Below are 20515 nucleotides of genomic sequence, written 5' to 3' on the forward strand. Positions count from 1 at the left end.
TTTATTGGACACAATTACCTGCACGACAGGACAGGTGGCTCTAGACTAGCACAGGCACCACAGGCCTCTCTGCCAGCACTTATCTTTACATGGAACATGCTTAAGAAAATGTGTGCTGTGTTAACGAATGAATGAGTGAGCCCCCTAGTTGGCCATGGACAGCTTAGACAGGGTCGTCACTCACAGCACGGCAGCTCAAGTGTAGTAACTTAGAGGAAGATATGCTTGTGCCCGATGTGTATTTTACTTATGTTTGTTTTTAGAATACATTTTTTCAGACTTACTTCTTGGCCTTTCTTTCACATTCAAGCCTTGCCTTTAGGAATCACACACTTAATCAAACACATGGCCTTTGCAGCTCTGACATGGCTGCATCCTGATGGTCTCACAATGGTGGCCTTAGCAGTTGTTTTGCTTTTCATATAGCTGGCTCAGGCATTTCTATTGATGCTCCAAATGCCATTGAAAAGCCACTGAATATTACACAAAGTATGCCAGTGTGAGAAATACCATCAACTGCCATTTCATTTCAAACTGGGCTTCTGCACAGCAGACTGTTCCAAATTTATGAAAAGTGAATCCAAGTCACCTTAAGCAGAAAGACAGATGCAAAGCACTGACTGACGTTTTAAAAACAGAAAGCAATGTGTTCAGCATTGGGAACCCCATGTCATCCTAGTGTCTTCTGGGCATTTTCTGAGTTATCACTTGGGTTGAGATTCTGATAGTATTGTCAAAATTGTGTTGCAATTTCTGAAAAAATAAAAAGCATTGAAAATTCATTTTAGTCATGGTTGATCTAGGGTGCTTCCTCTCCTCTCCTCTTCTTTCCTCCTCTCCACTCCCCTCTCCTCTCCTCCCCTCTCTCTCATTGGCTGATGATTGAACCCAGGGCCTTACCATAAAGCTGTATCCCCAGGCTTATTTATTCATTAATTACTGTGATTTCAGAATTTAAGCTTTGGGAAATAGGAATAATAATGTTTTATGGTGGTTGAAACAAGCAATCACATTTACCATTCACTATGCACTTACTAGCATTTCTGTTGTTATTAATGGTTCTATTATACTGCAATTAGAGCTATTCTTTGTTGGCCCTTAATTGGGGGGCTGGATTCATCTGTAGGACATAAGCATCCTATTCACTTTGTAAATGTGATTCTATGTACTATGATGCTGTGTGTGTGAATTACTTCCCAAAACTCAAATGCTTTCTACTTTCTCCTAGTGGAAGCCTGGCATATTTCTTTGTACTAAAATTTGATTTTTGTTAGTGATAGTACATTACAGAAAGAAGAACACAAGTTATCATGGTGCAGTGTTTAACACATACTATTATTAAGTTTACAGTACTGGGATTGAATATAGAGTCTTGAGCATGGCAGGCAAGAGTTCTACCACTGAGTTAACTCCCAGGCCTTAACATTATATGGATTTTAGGAAACAACATTTATATTTCTCAAACACCATTTGTCCACAATAATGTCTCTTTATGCAATATTCCTGATCTTAAGGAAATTAGATTACATACATCAGCAATAAAGGAATTGGTAAACTTTCAGCAGCAAATACAAATGTGCCCAACACAGATATGGGAAAAACAGGTCACTTGTCCCAAAAAGTAGGCAAAAATATTTAGACACAAACTGCAAGGCTAAGTAAATTTAATTTCAACAGCTATGTCAAAAAATCTGTTGAAATTTTGAGCTTCCTAGTATGAAAAGTCAATCTAAAATTCTATTAGAGACTATGATTTTTAGATTCCAGGTAATATAACCAGTTCCAAATACATCTTAATGTGGGTCAATAAATGCAGCCTCAGCAAATATATATTCTTCAAGCACTTATTTGTTTGTTTGTTTATGACTTCTATGTTTTTATTTCTCACTTGGTTCCAGATCCAGCTAATGAATAATTAACATTCTATATTCAGAGGTTGTACATTAACCAACAAAAGCATGTTGCTAAGTGGCAGACATGGAACACTTCAAATAAATCCAACGAGCATATGGATAAGCAGTCTAAACAACTGAACGCCAAAGTGATGCACTGTTTCAGAAGTTGTTTTTCTTTTTCTGTCATTGCTACTTAAATAAAAGGAGAGGATAGAGACAGTCTTGTATGTAAGTTACCACACAGAGAAGGGTTGCTGGTGTTCAGGTTTTGTTAGATAGATATATCCTCATCTTTAGACCCAAACCCATGCTAATCTATGACAAGAATAAGACAAGGCATAGAGCACTGCACATAACAGTCCCAATCGTGTTTATCTCATGAATATATATTAGTGACTGTAGAATCTAGGGCATGCACTGTCTTTTAAGTACATTGAAAACACTGACATTAATGAAAAGAGGGAATTATGAGGAGGCAAGACCTTGTTCTGTCAAGTTTAGTACCTCTTCTAAAAAACAATGATTTAGAATTTTAAGATAAAAGAGTCTCTTCCAGTTAAATTTTTCTTCTATCCAAACAGCAATGTAAGGAACATTTAAAAGTCAAATGGAAGTCAGCTTTGCCAAAGTATTTTTGGGCTTTCTCAGGACTATGTAACAAATACTTACTGAGCACTGTCTCAAATCAGTGTCCTGCTTTCCAAATGACTCAGTTACAACAGTACTGAGTAGTTTTGAATAACGTCATTAACAATATAACTATAATAACATTGTTGAATGAATTACAGGGGGCTCACTCAGTCCTTTTAGCTAGTATTTCTTTCTCTTTGTGTCAAAGTGTTTAAGAACACAGAATAATAAGCAGCATTTCTCCTCTGAGTTTATCTTATAAATTAGGGATTCTTTGCATGTAAGCAATGACTTTTCAGCTCTCTACTGGGCTGATTCAAGCCTCAGAATCTTTCGCAGTTAACAAATGAGCATTTTAGGAAAAAAATCCACTAAGAAAACGATACTCAAATTATACCTCCAGGGCATTTTGTTCCAGTGCGTTCCCTCAGGTATGTAGAGATGGATCATGAAAGAGTTCCCTTGGGACTCTCCCTTGGGAAGGTTATTATTTATGTGCTTCAGCCTAGCTGGAGAGAATTGTTGAAAACCCTCAGATACAGCTACCAACCTTCAATGAATGAACCCAGGCTCGTATACACATGTATACACAGCTGAGTAACTATAATGTAATATGAATCTGAGGGAAAGTAATTGAGGGACAGTTCTGAGGTCTGATAGTGTTCAGTAAGTCATCTGGTGGGGGCTTTAAAATCATGTGTAGTTTATAAATTTGGTTTCCAGGGCTGATGTGTTAAGAAAGCAGGCTTTTATCATGGTGTAACAGTCAAGTACAAAAGCTTAGGTAGTTTAAAGCAATAAAGCCAGAAGCACTTAGAAGCCCTATTAATGTTGTCCATCCCACAAACTAATCTGAAGCATCATAAATACTCAACAATTACTTGGTATATTCTTCCTAGCATTGTTCTCAAATACTTCTCTTTTACATGAATAATCATTTCTGCACAGATCAATGGCTTTCCTATTTATTGGTGAAGAAAATAAAATGTGAATGTATTTTCCTCCTTTGTGAGGGCTATTGGGTTTGCTAATGGTATGCACTTATTTACTGAACAGTGTGAAGCCTTGCTACATGCTACAGGTAACTCAGAAGCCCGTGTCAAGGTAAAGAATTTCTGACAGCCATAGCAAGGTGTGGCACAGCGGGAGAGAAGCAGGGGAAGAAAACAGCTGAGCTGTGTGGCAGAGAGTGAACAGAACTGTAAGTGATAAAGAATCAGGTTGTTTAAGTTCTGGTGGATGAATTTGTTGGCTTATGAATCAAAGTGTTTTTTTAAATAAGTAACCTTTATGAATCGTCAAAATTTCAGCCTCTCAGAATAAGGAGATAGTTGAATCTGTAAAGTGCTTGCTTGACACACAAGCATGAGAACATATTCCAGTCTCCAGAACCCACATAAAAATCACAATGTGGTGGCATGTGCTTGTAATAGCCCTGGTGAGGGAGAGACAGATGGATCTTGGTGACCACTGGCTGCCCAGCTCAGCCTACACAGGGAGCTCCTGGCTAGTGAGTGATCCTATATCAAAAGCTAGGATGATGTCTACTTAAGAACACTACCTCCAAACACACATGCGTACACGTTCCTCCATACATACATGAGTGTACACACACACATACAACACACAAACACTTCAGTCCTTGAGAACTGTTGGATAAGATCCCTCAGAAAGCATAAAAATGTAAAGCAACAACTATTTGTTGTTGCTGCTTCATGCAGAAGTGTTGTCTTTCTGGTCCCTATATAGCTTTCTTCCAGAGATTGCACAAAACACCTTAACTCACTGTTTTATGTCAAGAAGGTATGGAATATGTATTTGAAGAATGAATGGAAAATGTCCTCCTACCTCTAGATCCAGCACTATGAATTCCACACTTGTTTATAACTAGGCTGTGCTACATCTGTCATTGCCCCTGTTTGTGACCTTCTCAGTAACTGTATGTCAGTTCTAGTCTTGTAGATTATAGTATCAACTTACTTCTCCATGGGTGGGTGTCCAGCAAAATGATCGCAGGCAGTGTAAGGAGGCAGTGTAAGGCTCCCGAGCTTTGAAGATTTACTTTGCGGTAATACTTTATTTCTTGGCATTTTCTTCTTTTACAAATTTCTGCAGTGATTTGTCATTAAGGTCTGGTAACTGGATTGCGTGCTATGAATATGAGAATTTGATTAAAGCTCTGTCTGTGCTCTAGAAGCTTAAAAGTTAGCAACATCAAACATTTTATAAGCCCTTGCTAAGTGGGGTTGTAGAGGAACCCACAAAGATAGTTATTATTTAATCATAATTTATTGAACAAGGGGGTTAGAATTTGGGGATCGGGTTTTTCCAAGTCCACAGGTGAGCTTTCTTCAGGAGCCATTCTGGGACAACAGCTGGGAGAATGGCTAGTGGTTCTGTGCTAAGGACCTAGGGAAAATTTAAAGTGGGAACCTGAAAGACTTCTCCAAGGGTGCTATTTGGGAGAAGTAGCAGGGTGGATAGAACTTGAGTTTGAATAAGAGCAGGGAAATGGTGATAAATACTTGATAAGCGCTTAAGCCTGAGCTGTGTTCACAGCTTTGTTATGTATGTCATAAAACACGCACATGAGGGTTGATCATCCTTTCATTTTGTAGATGAGTACTCCAAGGTAGAGTGGTCAGATTACCTGCCTGGGCTGTCTGTTCTGCTAATGAATGTTAGCGGGAGCACAGAGTGGGCACAGGATGTCGAGATGCAGAGAGAGATGTGTTAGGAACTCTAAGAAGAACCAAGAACATTGTGCTTGCTGTATGGCCTTCATTCTGAGCTGTGGGCAGGAAAGCATTGGAAACAAGTTGTATTCTATGGCCATCAGACTGTTGAGGGCTCACAAGTGCCAGCTAAGGTATCAACACTTGGCTCTAAGTGGGCATGGTAGGATGGTGAAGACTCAACTGCTTAGCATCCTGTCAGTTTAGAGACTTCATCTGGAAGCTTCCCGACCACCCCTCTGGTACCTGAAGTACCTGGCTTGTGACAATCTCTGTAGCAAGAGATCTGAGAGTCCACATTGTCACAGGGCCACAATAACTTGAACATCTCAAGACAGGCGTGGCCCTTTTTTAACATCTACAAAGGACCAGCAAAACATTTTGCAAATATATGAGACAACTTTAAGTGGTGTGGATGGGGGTACTAAATCCACTTGAGGGTACCTGGAGTTCTAGGTAAGCTTTGGCTATTAGTCAATTCTGACAGTTTAGAAAAGAAATACAACATTGAATAAAATTAAAATACTGCAGCATGATAACTGTCAGAGAAAAGTCAAGGGCATCTGTTTTAGCATTAACTTCCTTGTGAGTAGAACTTGGCTGAGGTCATGTATTTTTGGATCTTAGAGGTGAAATTCAAATGACTTCTTCAAAGGAGCACATCTAACAAACTGTAGATGCTGCATGTCTTGTGATAAAGGACATGTAGAAGTTTGTTGCGTGGGGCAGAGCATATCTAATTTATAGGGGGTTTAAATGACAAGCCTTCTCTAAATTCCAGAAGGCTTTTTGAATTTGCATCCTTATAAATAAACCAGTCTCTCTTAGAAGCAACCTTAAGTCTAATAAATGAATAAAACCCAACAGTTATTTCATATAGTGACTTTCAAGCCAGAAAGAAATGATTCAAGATAATACATAGTATAACTTCGAGAAGGTAGCTGGGCAAAAAGCTATGTAGCGTGGTTTCTCTGCTCACGAAGCCCGCCATTCCCTACAATTAACCACAGTTTGCCCCTTCAGATATTTTCTTGTCAGTTTCCCCTTGTTGACAAAACCTTTCCATTTCTTTCCCCCTCCTCTGTGAATCCATTATTTCCTTGAGGATCTGTTGAGCTGGCAAAGGCTACCCTGTGTCTTAATAAACTATTTTCCAATTTTCTCTTAGTAGTTACAGAAACAGGATGAGATAGTGCTGTCTCCAACGCCCCCACCCCCATTCCCCAGGTCCCTTACAGGAGTCTTGAGTACACTGTGCTCAGTCCATGTTCTCTTGTTACTTTTCCCAGAGTAGAAGAGGAAATATTTTGGGGAAAATTGATTACTTTTTCCCTCCACTTCATTCACATGCAGGCAGTGATTCACAGCAAGAGCCTCGCCTCTCTGCTTGTTTTATTACCTCTGTAAAAATCCGAATAAGTGCTTAAGAAAAGAAAACACAAGGTTGGGGGACTTTTTATTTATTCATTCTCGCTGCCCAAAGCCAAACTCTTAATCATTTCAGGGCTTTGTTTTTTATGGCATTTCCATTCTAATGTGCGTTTACCTTGCTTTCTTCATTAGAAATTTTACATAATATCGGCTGGCTTTCCACTATGAAATATGAGTAAAAAATAAGAACATGCTATTATTTTGACTAATTCGCTTTCCCCCACTATATGATCACTACTGATAGTAAATGCTCTACTAATGGTTTCTGTAGCATCAAAAGAAATTCTCCCCCTTTTTGTGCTGTGCAAACTTCAGTGAATGTGATCTCTGTACAGAAAAAAATTTTCTGCCCATACATTTTCTTTTCCCCTTCTTCATTCCACTGACCAGCTTCTCAGCTACTCTTATGTTGAGAAGACCAGCTGTATTTACAGTATCTGCTTTAACTACAATTCAGGCATCGATGCATTACCCTTTGCTCTACACAGATAGCAATCATGGGTTAGGTATGGAAAAGCCCTCCTGCTGCTGTTTTTGGCAGCTTTTTATAACCTCTGGTGATTGACAGCAGCAAGTTTGCAGGGTCAGCTGCTGGTAGATCCCTTTAGTGTTACAGTTCTCTTTCAGGCCTCTGGCAGTGAAATCCTTAATTCTACATGTTACAGCATTGATGAGGACCCGGCGTGACAGGATTCCTTAGCCCTTGACAGCAGTTGGTATTGCAGCTTTCTCTGGGAAGGCCTAACTAATCAGGATCCTCAGCCCTGGGTAGTGGAGAGTGTCACAGGTTTCAGACCTGGGGTGCCTGCCCCCCAGGATGTTTGGCTACTCTCTGAAACTGCTGGGACTGAGTCCTCTAGTTCTTCCTTCCCAGGCTCTTTGTTGCTGTCTCTGCTTTATAGGCCTCAGGTCTTTGTCTTCTGTCTCCTCCTGCTCATCTCCCCTCGCCCTTGCTCTAACCTCTTTAACCGTTCAACTGCCTTGTTGCAGCGGAGTCTGTCACCGTTGCTGCCAGTGAGAAGCAGCTACTGCCATTTTCTTCTTTTATTGTTTCTGTACCTTCTTTTAGCTTGACCTCTTTTCCAGCTGTCTATGTAGTTAGCCACTCTGATACTTCCGCAGCGTGGCCTGCCATCTGTTCAGCTTCACCTCGTCTTCAGCTTCCAAACAGCCAGCCTGCCCACAGCGTCCTCGTCTTGGCATACTGTCACCACTGCCTGCTGCTACTTGCCCCGCCGCCACTTTGCTGTTTCTGCAGCTTCTTCCTTCAGCTTGGGAGGCACAGCTAGAAACAGGCAGCAAAAGCCAACTCCAGAGAAGCCTTTAATTGGGCCTAATGTTCCAATACAAGGGTGGAAAAACATAGGAAAGGGTCTCCCAGCTTTCTGGCCAAGTGAGGAAGCAGCCTGTTTATATAACCAGTGAAGAGACATTTGTAGCAACCACGGGGACTCTCGCATGCAAAACGGAAGGTTTGTGTTTCCACCAACCACATTGTTGTCCCGTTAGCACCAGTCACAGCAGTCCCTCTGCTATGCCACCAGGGGCAGTGTTCTACCTCTGACTGAGGCAGAGATGGTTGCAGGGTTATCTAGACTTGAGTGAGGTGTGGCAACAAAAATCTCAGAAAAAAAATCTTTAGACCATTTCTAATTGAAAGTATGCCTTAGGAGGAGGGATACTTAGCTGGGATCTTTGAATAGTTTTCTGATTGTGTCCTGGGAAGTATTTGTAGTGGTGATTGTTGGTAGTCAATCAGCTAGAGACCTACAGCTGTCAATCAGGGAGTCAAATCCCAGTACTTTGGCTTGTTTACAAGAAGGAACTTCCACAAACAATAAGTGACTTAAAAGGATTTTGTACATTTTTAGTAACAATATTTAATGCTTCCATATGCCCCAGGAAGTGATAATTCACCCTCATCTGTTTCACACTAACAATGTCAACTTTGGTGTTATGGTATAATTTAACATTAATATTACATCTTATTATTTATAATGCCAATGTCATGACTCTTCAATCACTCAGAATCACCAAGATAAAATTAGTTGTCATAATATAACCTCTAACTGATTAAGTCATGTAATTTTTTGTCCATATCTACTTCATATAAAATTTCTACCTTTTAAAATACAGCTTTCTTTCCTTGTTTTTTTTCTCTTATTGATAATGGAATGTGTTTTCACCATAATCTGAAGTTTTGTCTACTCAGTTATAAAGTCTATTGAGCATTCTTATTCTTCTCACTTTATGTTGACTGCTCTCTTGCATTCAACTGAAGTAAAATTATAAACATCATTGCTTACCATTTAAGGCAGAGTTCACTTGCCAATCAGGAATGCCAACAAAGGCATCCTAAGTATAAGACCAATAGTCTTCTTCCCCCTTCATGTGCTAACTAGAGGTAAGCATAACCCTGGCATTCTCCCTTCCTGTTCATATGGGTTGATTTAATAATTTCCTGAATCTCTTGTGCTGTTTCTCCTTTATTTTTCTGGAAATCCTCTTCAGCTTCCTTGAAAGGCAAAATGGAATGAAAAGTCATCATCTCCCTTCTAGATGATAATTGGCTGGAAATAGAATTCTGGTTTGAAAACAGTATTAGTTTAGTATTTTAAAGCATCGTTCCATTAACATGATTTCTAGGATGCTGATACACAGTCTGCTTTCTGAATCCCTGTTCCTCAACAGACATGTGTTGTGTCTTGTGTCTGTCTCTGTGTTTTTTTACTAACCATTTTCTCCCTGTAAACCCTCTTAACTATCCTTGCTCTACTTAAACTTGTGGCTTTTTTCATTAGTTGTTGCTACATGCATAAATAAAACCTGCTCGATCTTTTTAATGTTACTTCTATGTGTGTTTTCAGGGCTGAGCTTGTAGTGCTAGACAGCCAGTCCCTGGGGAAGACTATTTCTCTCACTCTCAGCATTCCTTGGTTGCCTATATGAGGTTGAGGTACCATACTCTTTTCCCCATCTATTTCAGTATGTCTGTTGTTGTCACCCTGGGCCAGCTTGTGTTTTTTCAGACATGTTGATGATGCTTTATGGATGCAGCTCCTCATATCACTAGGAGACACAATCTCACAGCAAACTCTGTCATCTTTGGGCTCTTAAAGTCTTTCCATCGCCTTCTACAATGTTTCCTTTGACTCTCTAAAGATGAAAAGTAGCTTGGACACTCAAAACACACACACACACACACACAATAAGGTCTTTCAAACTAAAGATTAGTTTCATTCTTTTTTAGTTGCTACATTTTTGCTTTTTAAAAATTTTTTATTTTAAAACCATCTTTCTCATATTACATACCAATCCCAGTTCTCACTCCCTCTCCTCCTCCTGCTCTCCCCACCTCCCCCCCCACTCCATCCAATCCACTCCTCAGTTAGGGTAAAGTTCCTATGGGGAGTCAACAAAGTCTGGCACATCACTTTGAGGCAGGACCAAGCCCACCCTGCCCCATGTCTAGGCTGAGCAAGGTATTCCTCCAAAGAGAATGGGCTCTACTCACTCATAACTGGATATTAGGCATAAAGCAAAGGATAACCAGCTTATAGTCCACAACCCCTGAGAATCTAGTTTCGTTCTTTATATGTAAACAAATTTTTTAAATATTCTGAATGTTTCTTATTCTACATTCTATGCTCTTTTCCTCGGAAATTCATTATATTTAATCTGGATGTCCTAGGTCTGATCTCTGTATTACTGCCTCATGTACATGTGTGTGTATGTGTGTGTGTGTGTGTGTGTGTGTGTGTGTGTGTGTGTGTGGGGTTGTTGCTGTTGTTGTTTTACTCTGTGGGTACATTAATTACAATTTTTATCCTGTTCTCTGCTTCCTTATTTTTTCTGTTTCCTTAAAGGTCAGTTTTCATGTGTTTGTCTTGAATTCTCTAATATTTTTCTTTTACGTCTCCTGATTTTTGGTTGTTCATTCTTACATAAGAACCAAGATTTGGGAAGTTGTCATCACTTCCTTTGACTATTTGATGAGGATAATACCCTATATATTTCTTAGTAAATCTAATTTGGAGCACTCTCTATTATTGGACAGGAATTCCCAACTGATAGTGTTTTGTTTAGGCTGATAAAAAAAAAAACAAGACTAATGACTGCAAACCTTGGGACCATAAATGCCAACACAAGAAAGGATTGACACTTGAGTGTTAACATTCACAATATTAAGATATCCCTAGATGGTTGATTTAATTAAAAAGGAGTTTTCTTATTTTATTTGTTATACTATTTTTAAAATGTGATTAGGTACCAATGCCAGTCTGCCCATCATGCTGTATGATAGAGTCCAGTTGTTCTTTATGAAACCTTTATTTTCTTGCCCATTTTCAAGTCCCATTTCTTAATCTTACTTTCATGTAATTCTCCAATCCTGAGGCTGGTGCCATTGTACTTCTAACATTGTCACCTCCTCAACCCTTTTGAATGATTACTTTCCTGTCTTTCTCTTATCTCCTATACTCTTCTTTGATTGTCTTCCTTAATGGTGCTGAAATCCTGCGCCTGTGTTGTTATGTATCCCACTTTTATAGTTCCATTCTACTGATATATATATATATATATGTATATATACATACACACACACACATATATATACATATATAAAACTACTGGGTTAGGAATGAGGCATAGTGGTAGACAATTTTCTTTCTAAATGGTAAATGAATAAAACACTATTGGTTTAGGTTCCCCAGTGGAACTTAGAGATGAGTGACTGTTCTCAGCCTGCCTTCATGTCTCTGAGTCCATTTGGTAGCTTTGAAATTTATATTAAGTAAAGATAAAAGCAAAATGAAATACACATGCATATATTTACATATAGATGCATATATTTGGACATATATACACTAAATACTCTATACTTGTGCGTGAATGACTAAAGTTTTCTCAAACAAAAGAAAAATGCATTTATTTATTCTGTATATCTTCCATAGGCCTTGATAGCTTTGCTCAAGAATTTTCAAGGCAAGAATTTTGAGAAATTTCAAAAACATTTGAGAGTTGAGCCATGTTCAGGTTGCTAATATAGGATTGCTGGTAATGAGCCAATCTTCAATTAAATAGCTGCTTTCCCCTATTTTCTTCAGCTACGTGTCAGTTTTGACTTCTGTACCTATTCTGGGAGTGTGTAAAACTCTCTTTTGCCTAAAATGTGATGTGTACATTCTGTTAATGGAGCTGCTCCATTTACAAGATAAGAAACTCACAAATCATGTTAAGTTACTAAGCATACTCTTTTGTTGGCAGACATTTTTTTCCTAGTGAACCCTCACAATAAAAGAAATAGTGAATTAACATTTTGACAAAAGTTACATACCATACTGTAGATAGGTACTAGTGTGCAGATCAGTACAGTCTTTAAAGAACACTTTGAGAAAACTGGAAGATATGACTTGCATTGATAAATGCCAGAGAAAACACTAGATAAGACGTTAGTTGAATCAAACACGTGTTATTCTGGAATTGAGTTGGAATGACCATTAAAAAACACAGGATGTTTTCTTGTAGGTCTTTTTACTGAAATAATATAAGAAATTTGGCTAATTTCCCATGGTTGAATATTTGTTTCTTAGTTTTTCTGTTTTTTTTTAATGTGGTAAATAGAAATCCCAGAAACTCTCTTGGTTTGTTCAATAGAAAACAATCTCAGTTGCCAAGGAAACAACAGCCAAAACTGTTTCAAATGCCTTTTCCTTGCCAGCCCTCGCCTGTCTATTCTAGCTTCCTTCTTGAGAGTCGTCATCTCAGACTTCATGCCAGCTGATTCCAATTAAGTTCCTGGAGTCTGTAAACTGGTGAATTTTTGCTATAAAGATGGGTAATAAATAAGCATATCAACATTTGATTCCCATGATATCTCCCACTCCCAAGATTGGAAATGATGTTTTCACCCATCATCTAGTGAGAAGCACCGTGTTTATGTAATGCATCTGAAATGCTATCTCCTGGCCCTGCACTGTAGCCTATGCAGCCATTGGTCAACACCCTTTCTAGATAATCTGGGTTCTTCAGTTTCATTCCTTAGTATTCTGCCTCATGATGAGGTCCTAACCCTCGCTCAGTGTCTGGTGCTAACTCAACATTGGTTCCAACCAGCTACAGATTCCATAGTTCATGTTATAGATTTCTTCTTCAGTCTCATTTAGAACAACTAGAACAACTTCCTTGCATAATAGATGAGTTTCTGGAAAAAGTTTGCATTAGTCTATTTAGGCTACTATAAACAAAACCCCTCAAAAATCCCAAACAAACAAACAAACAAAATAAAAACTGAGTATCTTGAAACAACGGAAACATATTTTATACTTCTGGAGGTCGAAAAGTCCCAAATCTACCTGTCAATATTGGGTATCCGGTGAGGGGCCACTTTTTGGTTATTACTTGATGTTCTTTCACTGTACCTCTCTGAGGTGGGTAGTCAAGACAACTCTTTCCAGGTCTTCTTTTTAAGTGTTTAGATCCTGTTACTGAGGCCTTGTCCCTCATTTTCCAAAGTGCCCACATCAAAAAACATCAGAGAGGAAGTTGTTTGGACATTATAATTTTGGAGAACACAAACATATAGATCATAGCAAGGCTACGATCCCCTTTGTTTCACCCTCCAAAGACAGCACGCAATCGTCCTCTGTCGGGATAAACTTCCTACTAGAGAGGATATTTGAGTAACAGCTTAGCCAGAATTTCCATAGCTGTCCACACCAAGCACAGTTTTGTTCTCTCTTAGGAACTACTTGCTCTTCCTGATGTGGAGAGTCTGGTGTTAGGATTTCTTAGGAGGCTGTTACTGCTCTGCTGGGCTTTACCTGCAAGTATCACTCCGCCTAAGTCCTGAGACAATGTCTACCAATCATCCTGGTTCATGTTAGTTAGGTAATCCCAATGAATCAGTATTATTTTTACATATGCAATGATGCCTTGGAATGAACATGTCAAATTGATTGTTATTTGCCATTTTCAATGAGTTATCCTTTTCTGGGCTAGACTGTTGCACTATCTCTGACCCAGATATCTTGTTACTCATTCCCAATCAATTCAAATTTTAAAATGTTATAATTTGGTTCTTTAATTTTCTTCATAAATTCTCATACTTCTATTGAATTATCTATAATGACTTCTTACAGCAAAAGCAGATACAATCTACGAACTACCTCCTAGTGATTAGGTCATATCATTAAGACATTGACTTTTAGCTGTCTTTCAATTATCCAGTCATATATCTTCATTACTATCTTTGATTTTGTTCTGATTGTTAGATATGTCTTATTGCTTTCTGCTGTTTCCATTTTTATCTTCTAAGACTCAGAAAAAAATGTTCTTTCTTTGAGGCACCTTAATAATTTTGGCCAAATGTTACCTTCATTCTTTTGAGATTCTATTTGATTTACTATTGCTTGATCATTATTCCTATTTCAACTTCCTGATATTTGTTAACTAAAAATAAATGCTGCTCCTTTACTAATTGATGTGCTATCATATATTCTAAAACACGATTTTCATACGGCAGATAGTAAACAATAAATAAATCATTATATATTAAGGAAGGGCTAAGAAAGCATATAGTGGTTCTTTCAACATTTTGATTTATGAAAGTGTTGGAAGGACTGTGGCAAGGAAAAAATGAAACCACTTTTAATGAATTAAACTTAGCCTCAAAAAACAAGCTTGTACATCTCTCCAGTATTGTATCTTACAATATTGATTGAGTAATAGATACCTGTAGAAATTCTCTTTGCAATATGCAAATAACAGTATTTGGATGAGACGTGGGAACTTTCCCCTTCCATTTACCTTCAGAAAAGATCAGGTCTCCAAGAGAAAGGAACCAAACACAACAAACAAGACACAATAAGATAGGGCAAAGCCCTCATATAAAGGTTGGACAAGGCAACCCTAAAGGAAGAAAAGAGTCAGAGACACACCCACTCCCACTGTTAGGAATACCACAAAAACACCAAGCTAACAACTATAACATATAAACAGAAGATCTAGTGCAGACCCATGCAGGCCTGTGCTTTCTGCTTCAATCTCTGTGAACCCATGTGAGCTTTGCTTAGCTGATTTAGTGGGCCAAGCTCTCCTGGTATCTTCCATCCCTTCTGACTCCTACAAGCTTTTCTCATCTCTTTTATGGGACTCCCTGAGCTCTTAGGGGAGGGCTCCAAAGACCTCCAATTTAGACTCCCGCTCTCTGCATGTCTGGCTGTGGGTCTCTGCACCTGCTCCCATCTGCTGTAGAAGTATGATGACTGGGCAAGGCACTGATCTAAGAGTGTGGCAGAATATCATTAGGAGTCATTTCTATTGGATTTTTTTCTCCACTCATGTTTGGTTCTACCCTAGATCTCTGGGTTATCAAGTCTCTTGCTCCTGGACACTCAGACAACGTAAGACATGGGCTTCCTCTTTTGTTTTGGGCCTCAAGTTAAATCAGGTATTGGTTGGTCATTCACAAGTTCTGTACAACCATTGCCCCACCACCATCTTGCAGGTAGGAAGGCATAGGTTGAGGGGTTTGTTGTTGGGTTGATGACCAGGTTTCTCTTTTAGTAGCCCACAGTTTAAAAAATAATATATAAATGATAGGAATTGAGTGACTAATTGGATCAACTGTAGAATGGTAGAGGACCATAGTTACTCTGCTATAACTATGGGAGCCAGTTTTTCTGTAACTCTATTTTACACATTCTGAATTTTATTTGATGAATAAAATAGACCTGGATGCAAAAGGATGAATTTAAAATGGAAAGAAAAATACCCACTAAAGTGAAATCTAACTCATTAGTAATTCTTGATGGTTCATTGGCCTTTTGGCTTGGAATGGAGAATAGAGAATAGAGAATCGTGTACTTCTAGGAGTAGCAGAGGATATTAATTGGGTTAGTCATAGATATATCTCAATGAGTCGTTTGTGTCTTGTTGATTGCTACATATATATATATATATATATATATATATATTGACACATCTTACATTTTTGTGGGCTATTTGGGAAGTACTGACTTTCCTAAATATTAGTTAAGGCTACTTGATCCTGTAGAGATCACAAACTAAATTCAGGCATGATTCTTCATAAATATTCAGCATAATACAAAGAAGAGCAGATAATAAGAGTGTCTTCCTGAGGATTTTGCTTCGTAATTTGAGAACACAAGAAAACCTGACATCAACTCTGGCTTGGGAGGTGCTTTTTACTCCTCTTTGTCTAGACTTTTAAGTTCTTCTGTCAGAAGTTTGGGATCCTGTAATTGTTGCTTATGTTCCGCTGCAAAAAACGAACAGTTGAATGCATCACTTACAAAAGCCAGAAGTTAGGCCCCACTTAAAAAAGTTAACCTTTTGTCTTTCAAAAGTTCTTGTTCACAATGACTGAAGGCTAAAAGGTGCACAGACGAATGATCAAATACAAGAGAAGCAAGGGTGGAATTTTATGGTATGAATACGGCATCTTTGCATACAATCAGAAATTCTAATTGTGGTGCTTGACTTTCAGTTAATCCGCTAACTCTCAAGCTTATTAAAAATGGCAGCAGACACATTGGCAGCATAGAAGCCAGTCACAAGCTGTCAAACACAATGAAAGCGTTACGACCAGCCTTGAAATTGTGGTTGTTGTAGAAATCTTGTGTTTTGCATGGAACCCACAGGTATCTAATCAATAGCTGGTGAATAATGCTCACAATTGGGGGCACTCCCTGCAGTACTTTCCGGATATCCCAAATGGGAAAGGAAGCTTCATTTGTTGTTTTTGCCTTTGTTCTCTCTCTTTCTCTTTTTTATCTGGATGTGTGGCTCCTCATCTCACCCTGTGGAATTAGCAATAGAATTAAAAATAAAGAATAAATGTCAGCCTTCCCTCTGCAAAGAAGGAAACACATCAAAGAGGCTCTGAAGCAGCTGCAGGAGACCTGCAGTCACTTTGTCATTTATGAAGGTGTTTGCTGCAAATTCCCTTAAGCAGGTGTATAAGGTTGAGAGAGCTATTTATACTTTAGCTCCCATATCTAAATTCATCTAGAAGCCACCCCTAAACACTTAATTCCTTAATTATCCAGATGCCATGGGAAAACGACAAACCCTCAATGGTATAGAAGTGGTTGAAGGTGTAAAGGGGGTGGGTCATCTAATTCGGTGTGGTAATTTTCATGTCCTCACTAAATGATTAAACCTGAGGGCCTCATTTGTATTTTCCAGCCACAACCCTCTGCTTTGCAGCATGTCTGACAAGCAAATCGCTTCACTGTTGATTCCAGTGGTGAGATCTCCTTGTGATCCCTAAGCCTTCTGCAGAGAAAACTGGAGCCATTCAAGGAAAAATTAGTAAACTGAAGCTGACAGTATCTTGTCACAAGCAGCAATTAATGAATAGCATGGAGGAGCCCAGGCTCCCTGGTCATTGTGTATCTGTAATTTATCCCTGGTTTTAAAATATTATACACAGGCATTATATGAATACTTATAGTAGCTCTATCTCTAGGGAAGCAAATAGGGTTAACAAATAGGTGGAAGGAAGAAATGAATTGAAACTCATCTCTTTAGAACACTCCAGCAAAGGTTGCACCTTTGAAAACAAACTAGCACTTGTCTACTAAGAGAATTTCTTTGGGAAGAGAAACTTACAAATAATCATTCTTTCAATGTAACTGATGTGCTTTGTTGTGATGTCTATAATCTCCTTTACTCCATCTCCAAAGATTTTCTTCAGAGAGTGTTAATCTCATCATGTAAACTGGTGAAATATGTTGCTACTACTTCTCAGACCATCAGCAATTTTAAATATTCAAATAACAGGAAACACTGAATTCATTACGTAGCACAAGGGTTTTATGCATTTAAAAATTTGAAACAATTTACAGAGCCTTGTAGACATTCATTCATAGTTGTATTTGCCTTTCTGTGTAATTGTGAAGACCTCTTTCTTCTGAACTTCTCTAATACCTATAATGTACAGAGTTCAAAGGAATCACAAAGCTATTTATAAATAGAAAAATAAGTTGTGCTAATTGTGAAGTCAAAACCCTCAACAAGTTATAAGTACTGAACATATGGCTTTACATTAAGTATATCAATAAGTTACTCACTACGTCTTTTAAAATATTTTTTCACCTCTCTCCCCAGATAGATTAGACATAGTTTCCTAAAAAGGATGACCAAAGCACATAATCTTAGGGTGGAAAAATGACTCAGCAGTTAAGAGTACTGGTTATTCTTACAGAAAACACAGGTTTGAGTCTCAGCACTTAAATGGCAGTTCACAACCATGTGCAAGTTTGAGGGGATATGATGCCCTGTTCAGGATTCTACAGGAAAAATACCCAAATATACACAATATTTTTTAGTTACTAAGCACTTTGTTGCCATTGCTATTTAGTTAATCAGATGCTTCATCCACTGTAAAAGTTACAGTATCCCTAGGAAACTAAGGTCATGTTCTTTAGAGTATTGGCACCTCCAAGACTTTCTGCTGCTTATCAAAGTGGTAACTCTCAGTCTAACTTTGAATAGTGGCGGTAGGGCAACATGGTATGTATGGATACTTGGGATACATCTTGAAGACTCTTGGTATGAAGTGGGGCGGGGGAATCTGACCTTGCCTGTTTAGCTGGGAAGGCAATGGTGAGGAATACAGGCACGGTCTGGTTACACTAACCAGATACTCTGTTCAAGTCCTGGCTCCCCCAGTAGTTGATCTCTGAAACCTGAAGCACTAAGTTGTAAAATGAAGACAAAGGGACAATGCTCCTGTCTTAGATTATGGTAATGAGAGAAGGATGCATGGTATAAGGATATAGAATACTTGCAATCGACCAGGCACTTATGAAGAACTTAATGATAGACAGCTCTTCCACATGGAAGAATCTTAAGCTTGAGAAAGCAATCATACCTATATCCAAGGAAGATCGCCCTGACGATAACATAGAGGGTAGACTGGAAAAAGTTTGGGGGAAGAAAAAAAACAGAAGTATAAATGATGCCACAATTATTCAATCAATTGTAGACACAGTGTAGAGACAAATAGATGTGCTGTAAAAAGCAAGGATCAGTTGAGGTTTGATCATAGAAATGCCTGAGAGGGAAAAGATAAAACATAAAGACGTAGAAGAATGTTGACACAAATGAACAAAGTCAAATTAAAAGAAATAGGGCTTGGAAATTTCATAGGCACAGCCCCAGCAGGCTTTCCAGGAGGGCCATTAAGAAACAGAGACCTGAGGGCCATTGACAATCTTACTTTTTGAGTTGTATATTTAGGAGGGAACTACAATAAGATACATAAAGCATACCATGCATATTTGAAATTGTATGAGGGAAAAATTTCCAAATCACAACACTGAAATATGTCAGTGTTTGTGGTGGAGCAAGAAGAGAATTCAGAGAAGGCAGTTGCCCCAAGAGTCAATGAAAGAATCTCAGGAGGAATGGCCTTTAAAGATGTCACATTCAGAGCAAAGGTGAAATAAGAGGAATCCAAGGAGTTGGCAATGAAATCTTAATTCTCAGAAACCTCAGTTTCCTTTGCTAGGAACTGAAGAATAAGTTGATGGTTGGCAGGAAACTAGTGTGAAACTAAGAAATTTAGTGCTGAATAGACATCAGGAAGGCTTTTTTTTTCTGAGAGGGCTTAATTAGTTTCTTGCATTGAAAGGTTAAATATTCAATCTTATTGAACTAATTAGTTTAATTGAAGTCTTATTTGAATCGAGCTTCAATGATTTTCTTTGTCCCACCTTCCCTCCTCTATAATTTGTCAAGTGACTTCATGTACAAAAGTTAAGATGAGGTTTACATGCATACATGAGAGGCTTGGTTTTATTAATAAAGTGTCAGTTGCTTCTTCCACTGTCTTCAATGACAACATCAAAATATCAATTTCCTCCTAAGAACTCTCTGAAATCTTCATTGCCATCAATCTACTCGGCAAGAAAACACAAGCCACCAGAAGTGATGAATGTTCCATCTTTGTATCTGTGGTCTGGACATCCAGTGTTTCCCACATTATTTCATAATGGAGGAGGTCAACCTCTTTGCCTACCTAGTAGTGTCGGCTTTTCGTTCTCTCTCTTTCCACTGTCCTATCACTCCTCTCCTCATTTTCATTCTTCTGTTTTATTTGACTTCTTATATCAAGAATCAAGTAGGTTTCATCCCCTGCCAAACTTCTGGAATTCCCCTTTTTAGGATCTCTCTATTCCTACCTCATTTCATAAAGAAAATGTTCATTCCAAAGCTTCATAGAGTTTGGCCAATTTTTGACACACCAACCTCTCCTTCTGTATTTGAAAGTCCCTATATGTTGACTGTTCTTTTTCACATGCCCCTTCCCCCTTAAGCCTCTCCCATCTTTTTAGCCTCAGTTAGGTAGCACTTCTGTAGAATACCTTTCTTCATTGGGCTCTTTTTTGCATTCTGTCTGGCATACTGGATTACATTTTTGTATTTCTTAACTAAAAGCCAGCCTTAGAGGAGAACTGATTTCTCTTCCTATTTCTTTTTTCTTTATAAGATATTTTTTCTCTGATATTTTCATATTACATATAAATGTGTGTGTAGGTGCATACTCAGATAGATAGATAGATAGATAGATAGATAGATAGATAGATAGATAGAGTGTATTATGAATAATGTTTAATGTATCTAAACTTCTCCTGGAACTCTTTTTTCTTCCCAACATTTCCTTCTCCTATTTTCTTATCTTAAAAAAATCCACTGAGTTAAATTAAACTTGTTTGCACATGCATCAATATGGTGTATTTTGCTGGGTCAAGAGTAACCTATAAATTGATATATGCCTGAAAAAGAAGAATGGTA

At 38.4% G+C, this 20515-nt stretch overlaps 1 protein-coding gene across 8 annotated transcripts in view; it reads left to right on the plus strand.

Moving 5' to 3' along the window:
* The window catches only part of Ntng1 (netrin G1), a 335913-nt gene that overhangs the window by 129282 nt on the left and 186116 nt on the right, over positions 1-20515 (plus strand). The window contains exon 2 of one of the 8 annotated variants that reach the window (XM_040752014.1): positions 3582-3726. The exons of the other annotated variants lie outside the window; for them this stretch is intronic. The gene's annotated coding sequence lies outside the window, so the exon portion shown is untranslated. The remainder of the gene's footprint in view (positions 1-3581; positions 3727-20515) is intronic. 8 annotated transcript variants of the gene reach the window in all.

This window comes from Mesocricetus auratus, unplaced genomic scaffold (genome assembly GCF_017639785.1).
Source record: "Mesocricetus auratus isolate SY011 unplaced genomic scaffold, BCM_Maur_2.0 Super-Scaffold_100009, whole genome shotgun sequence".
NCBI classification, from domain to species: domain Eukaryota; kingdom Metazoa; phylum Chordata; class Mammalia; order Rodentia; family Cricetidae; genus Mesocricetus; species Mesocricetus auratus.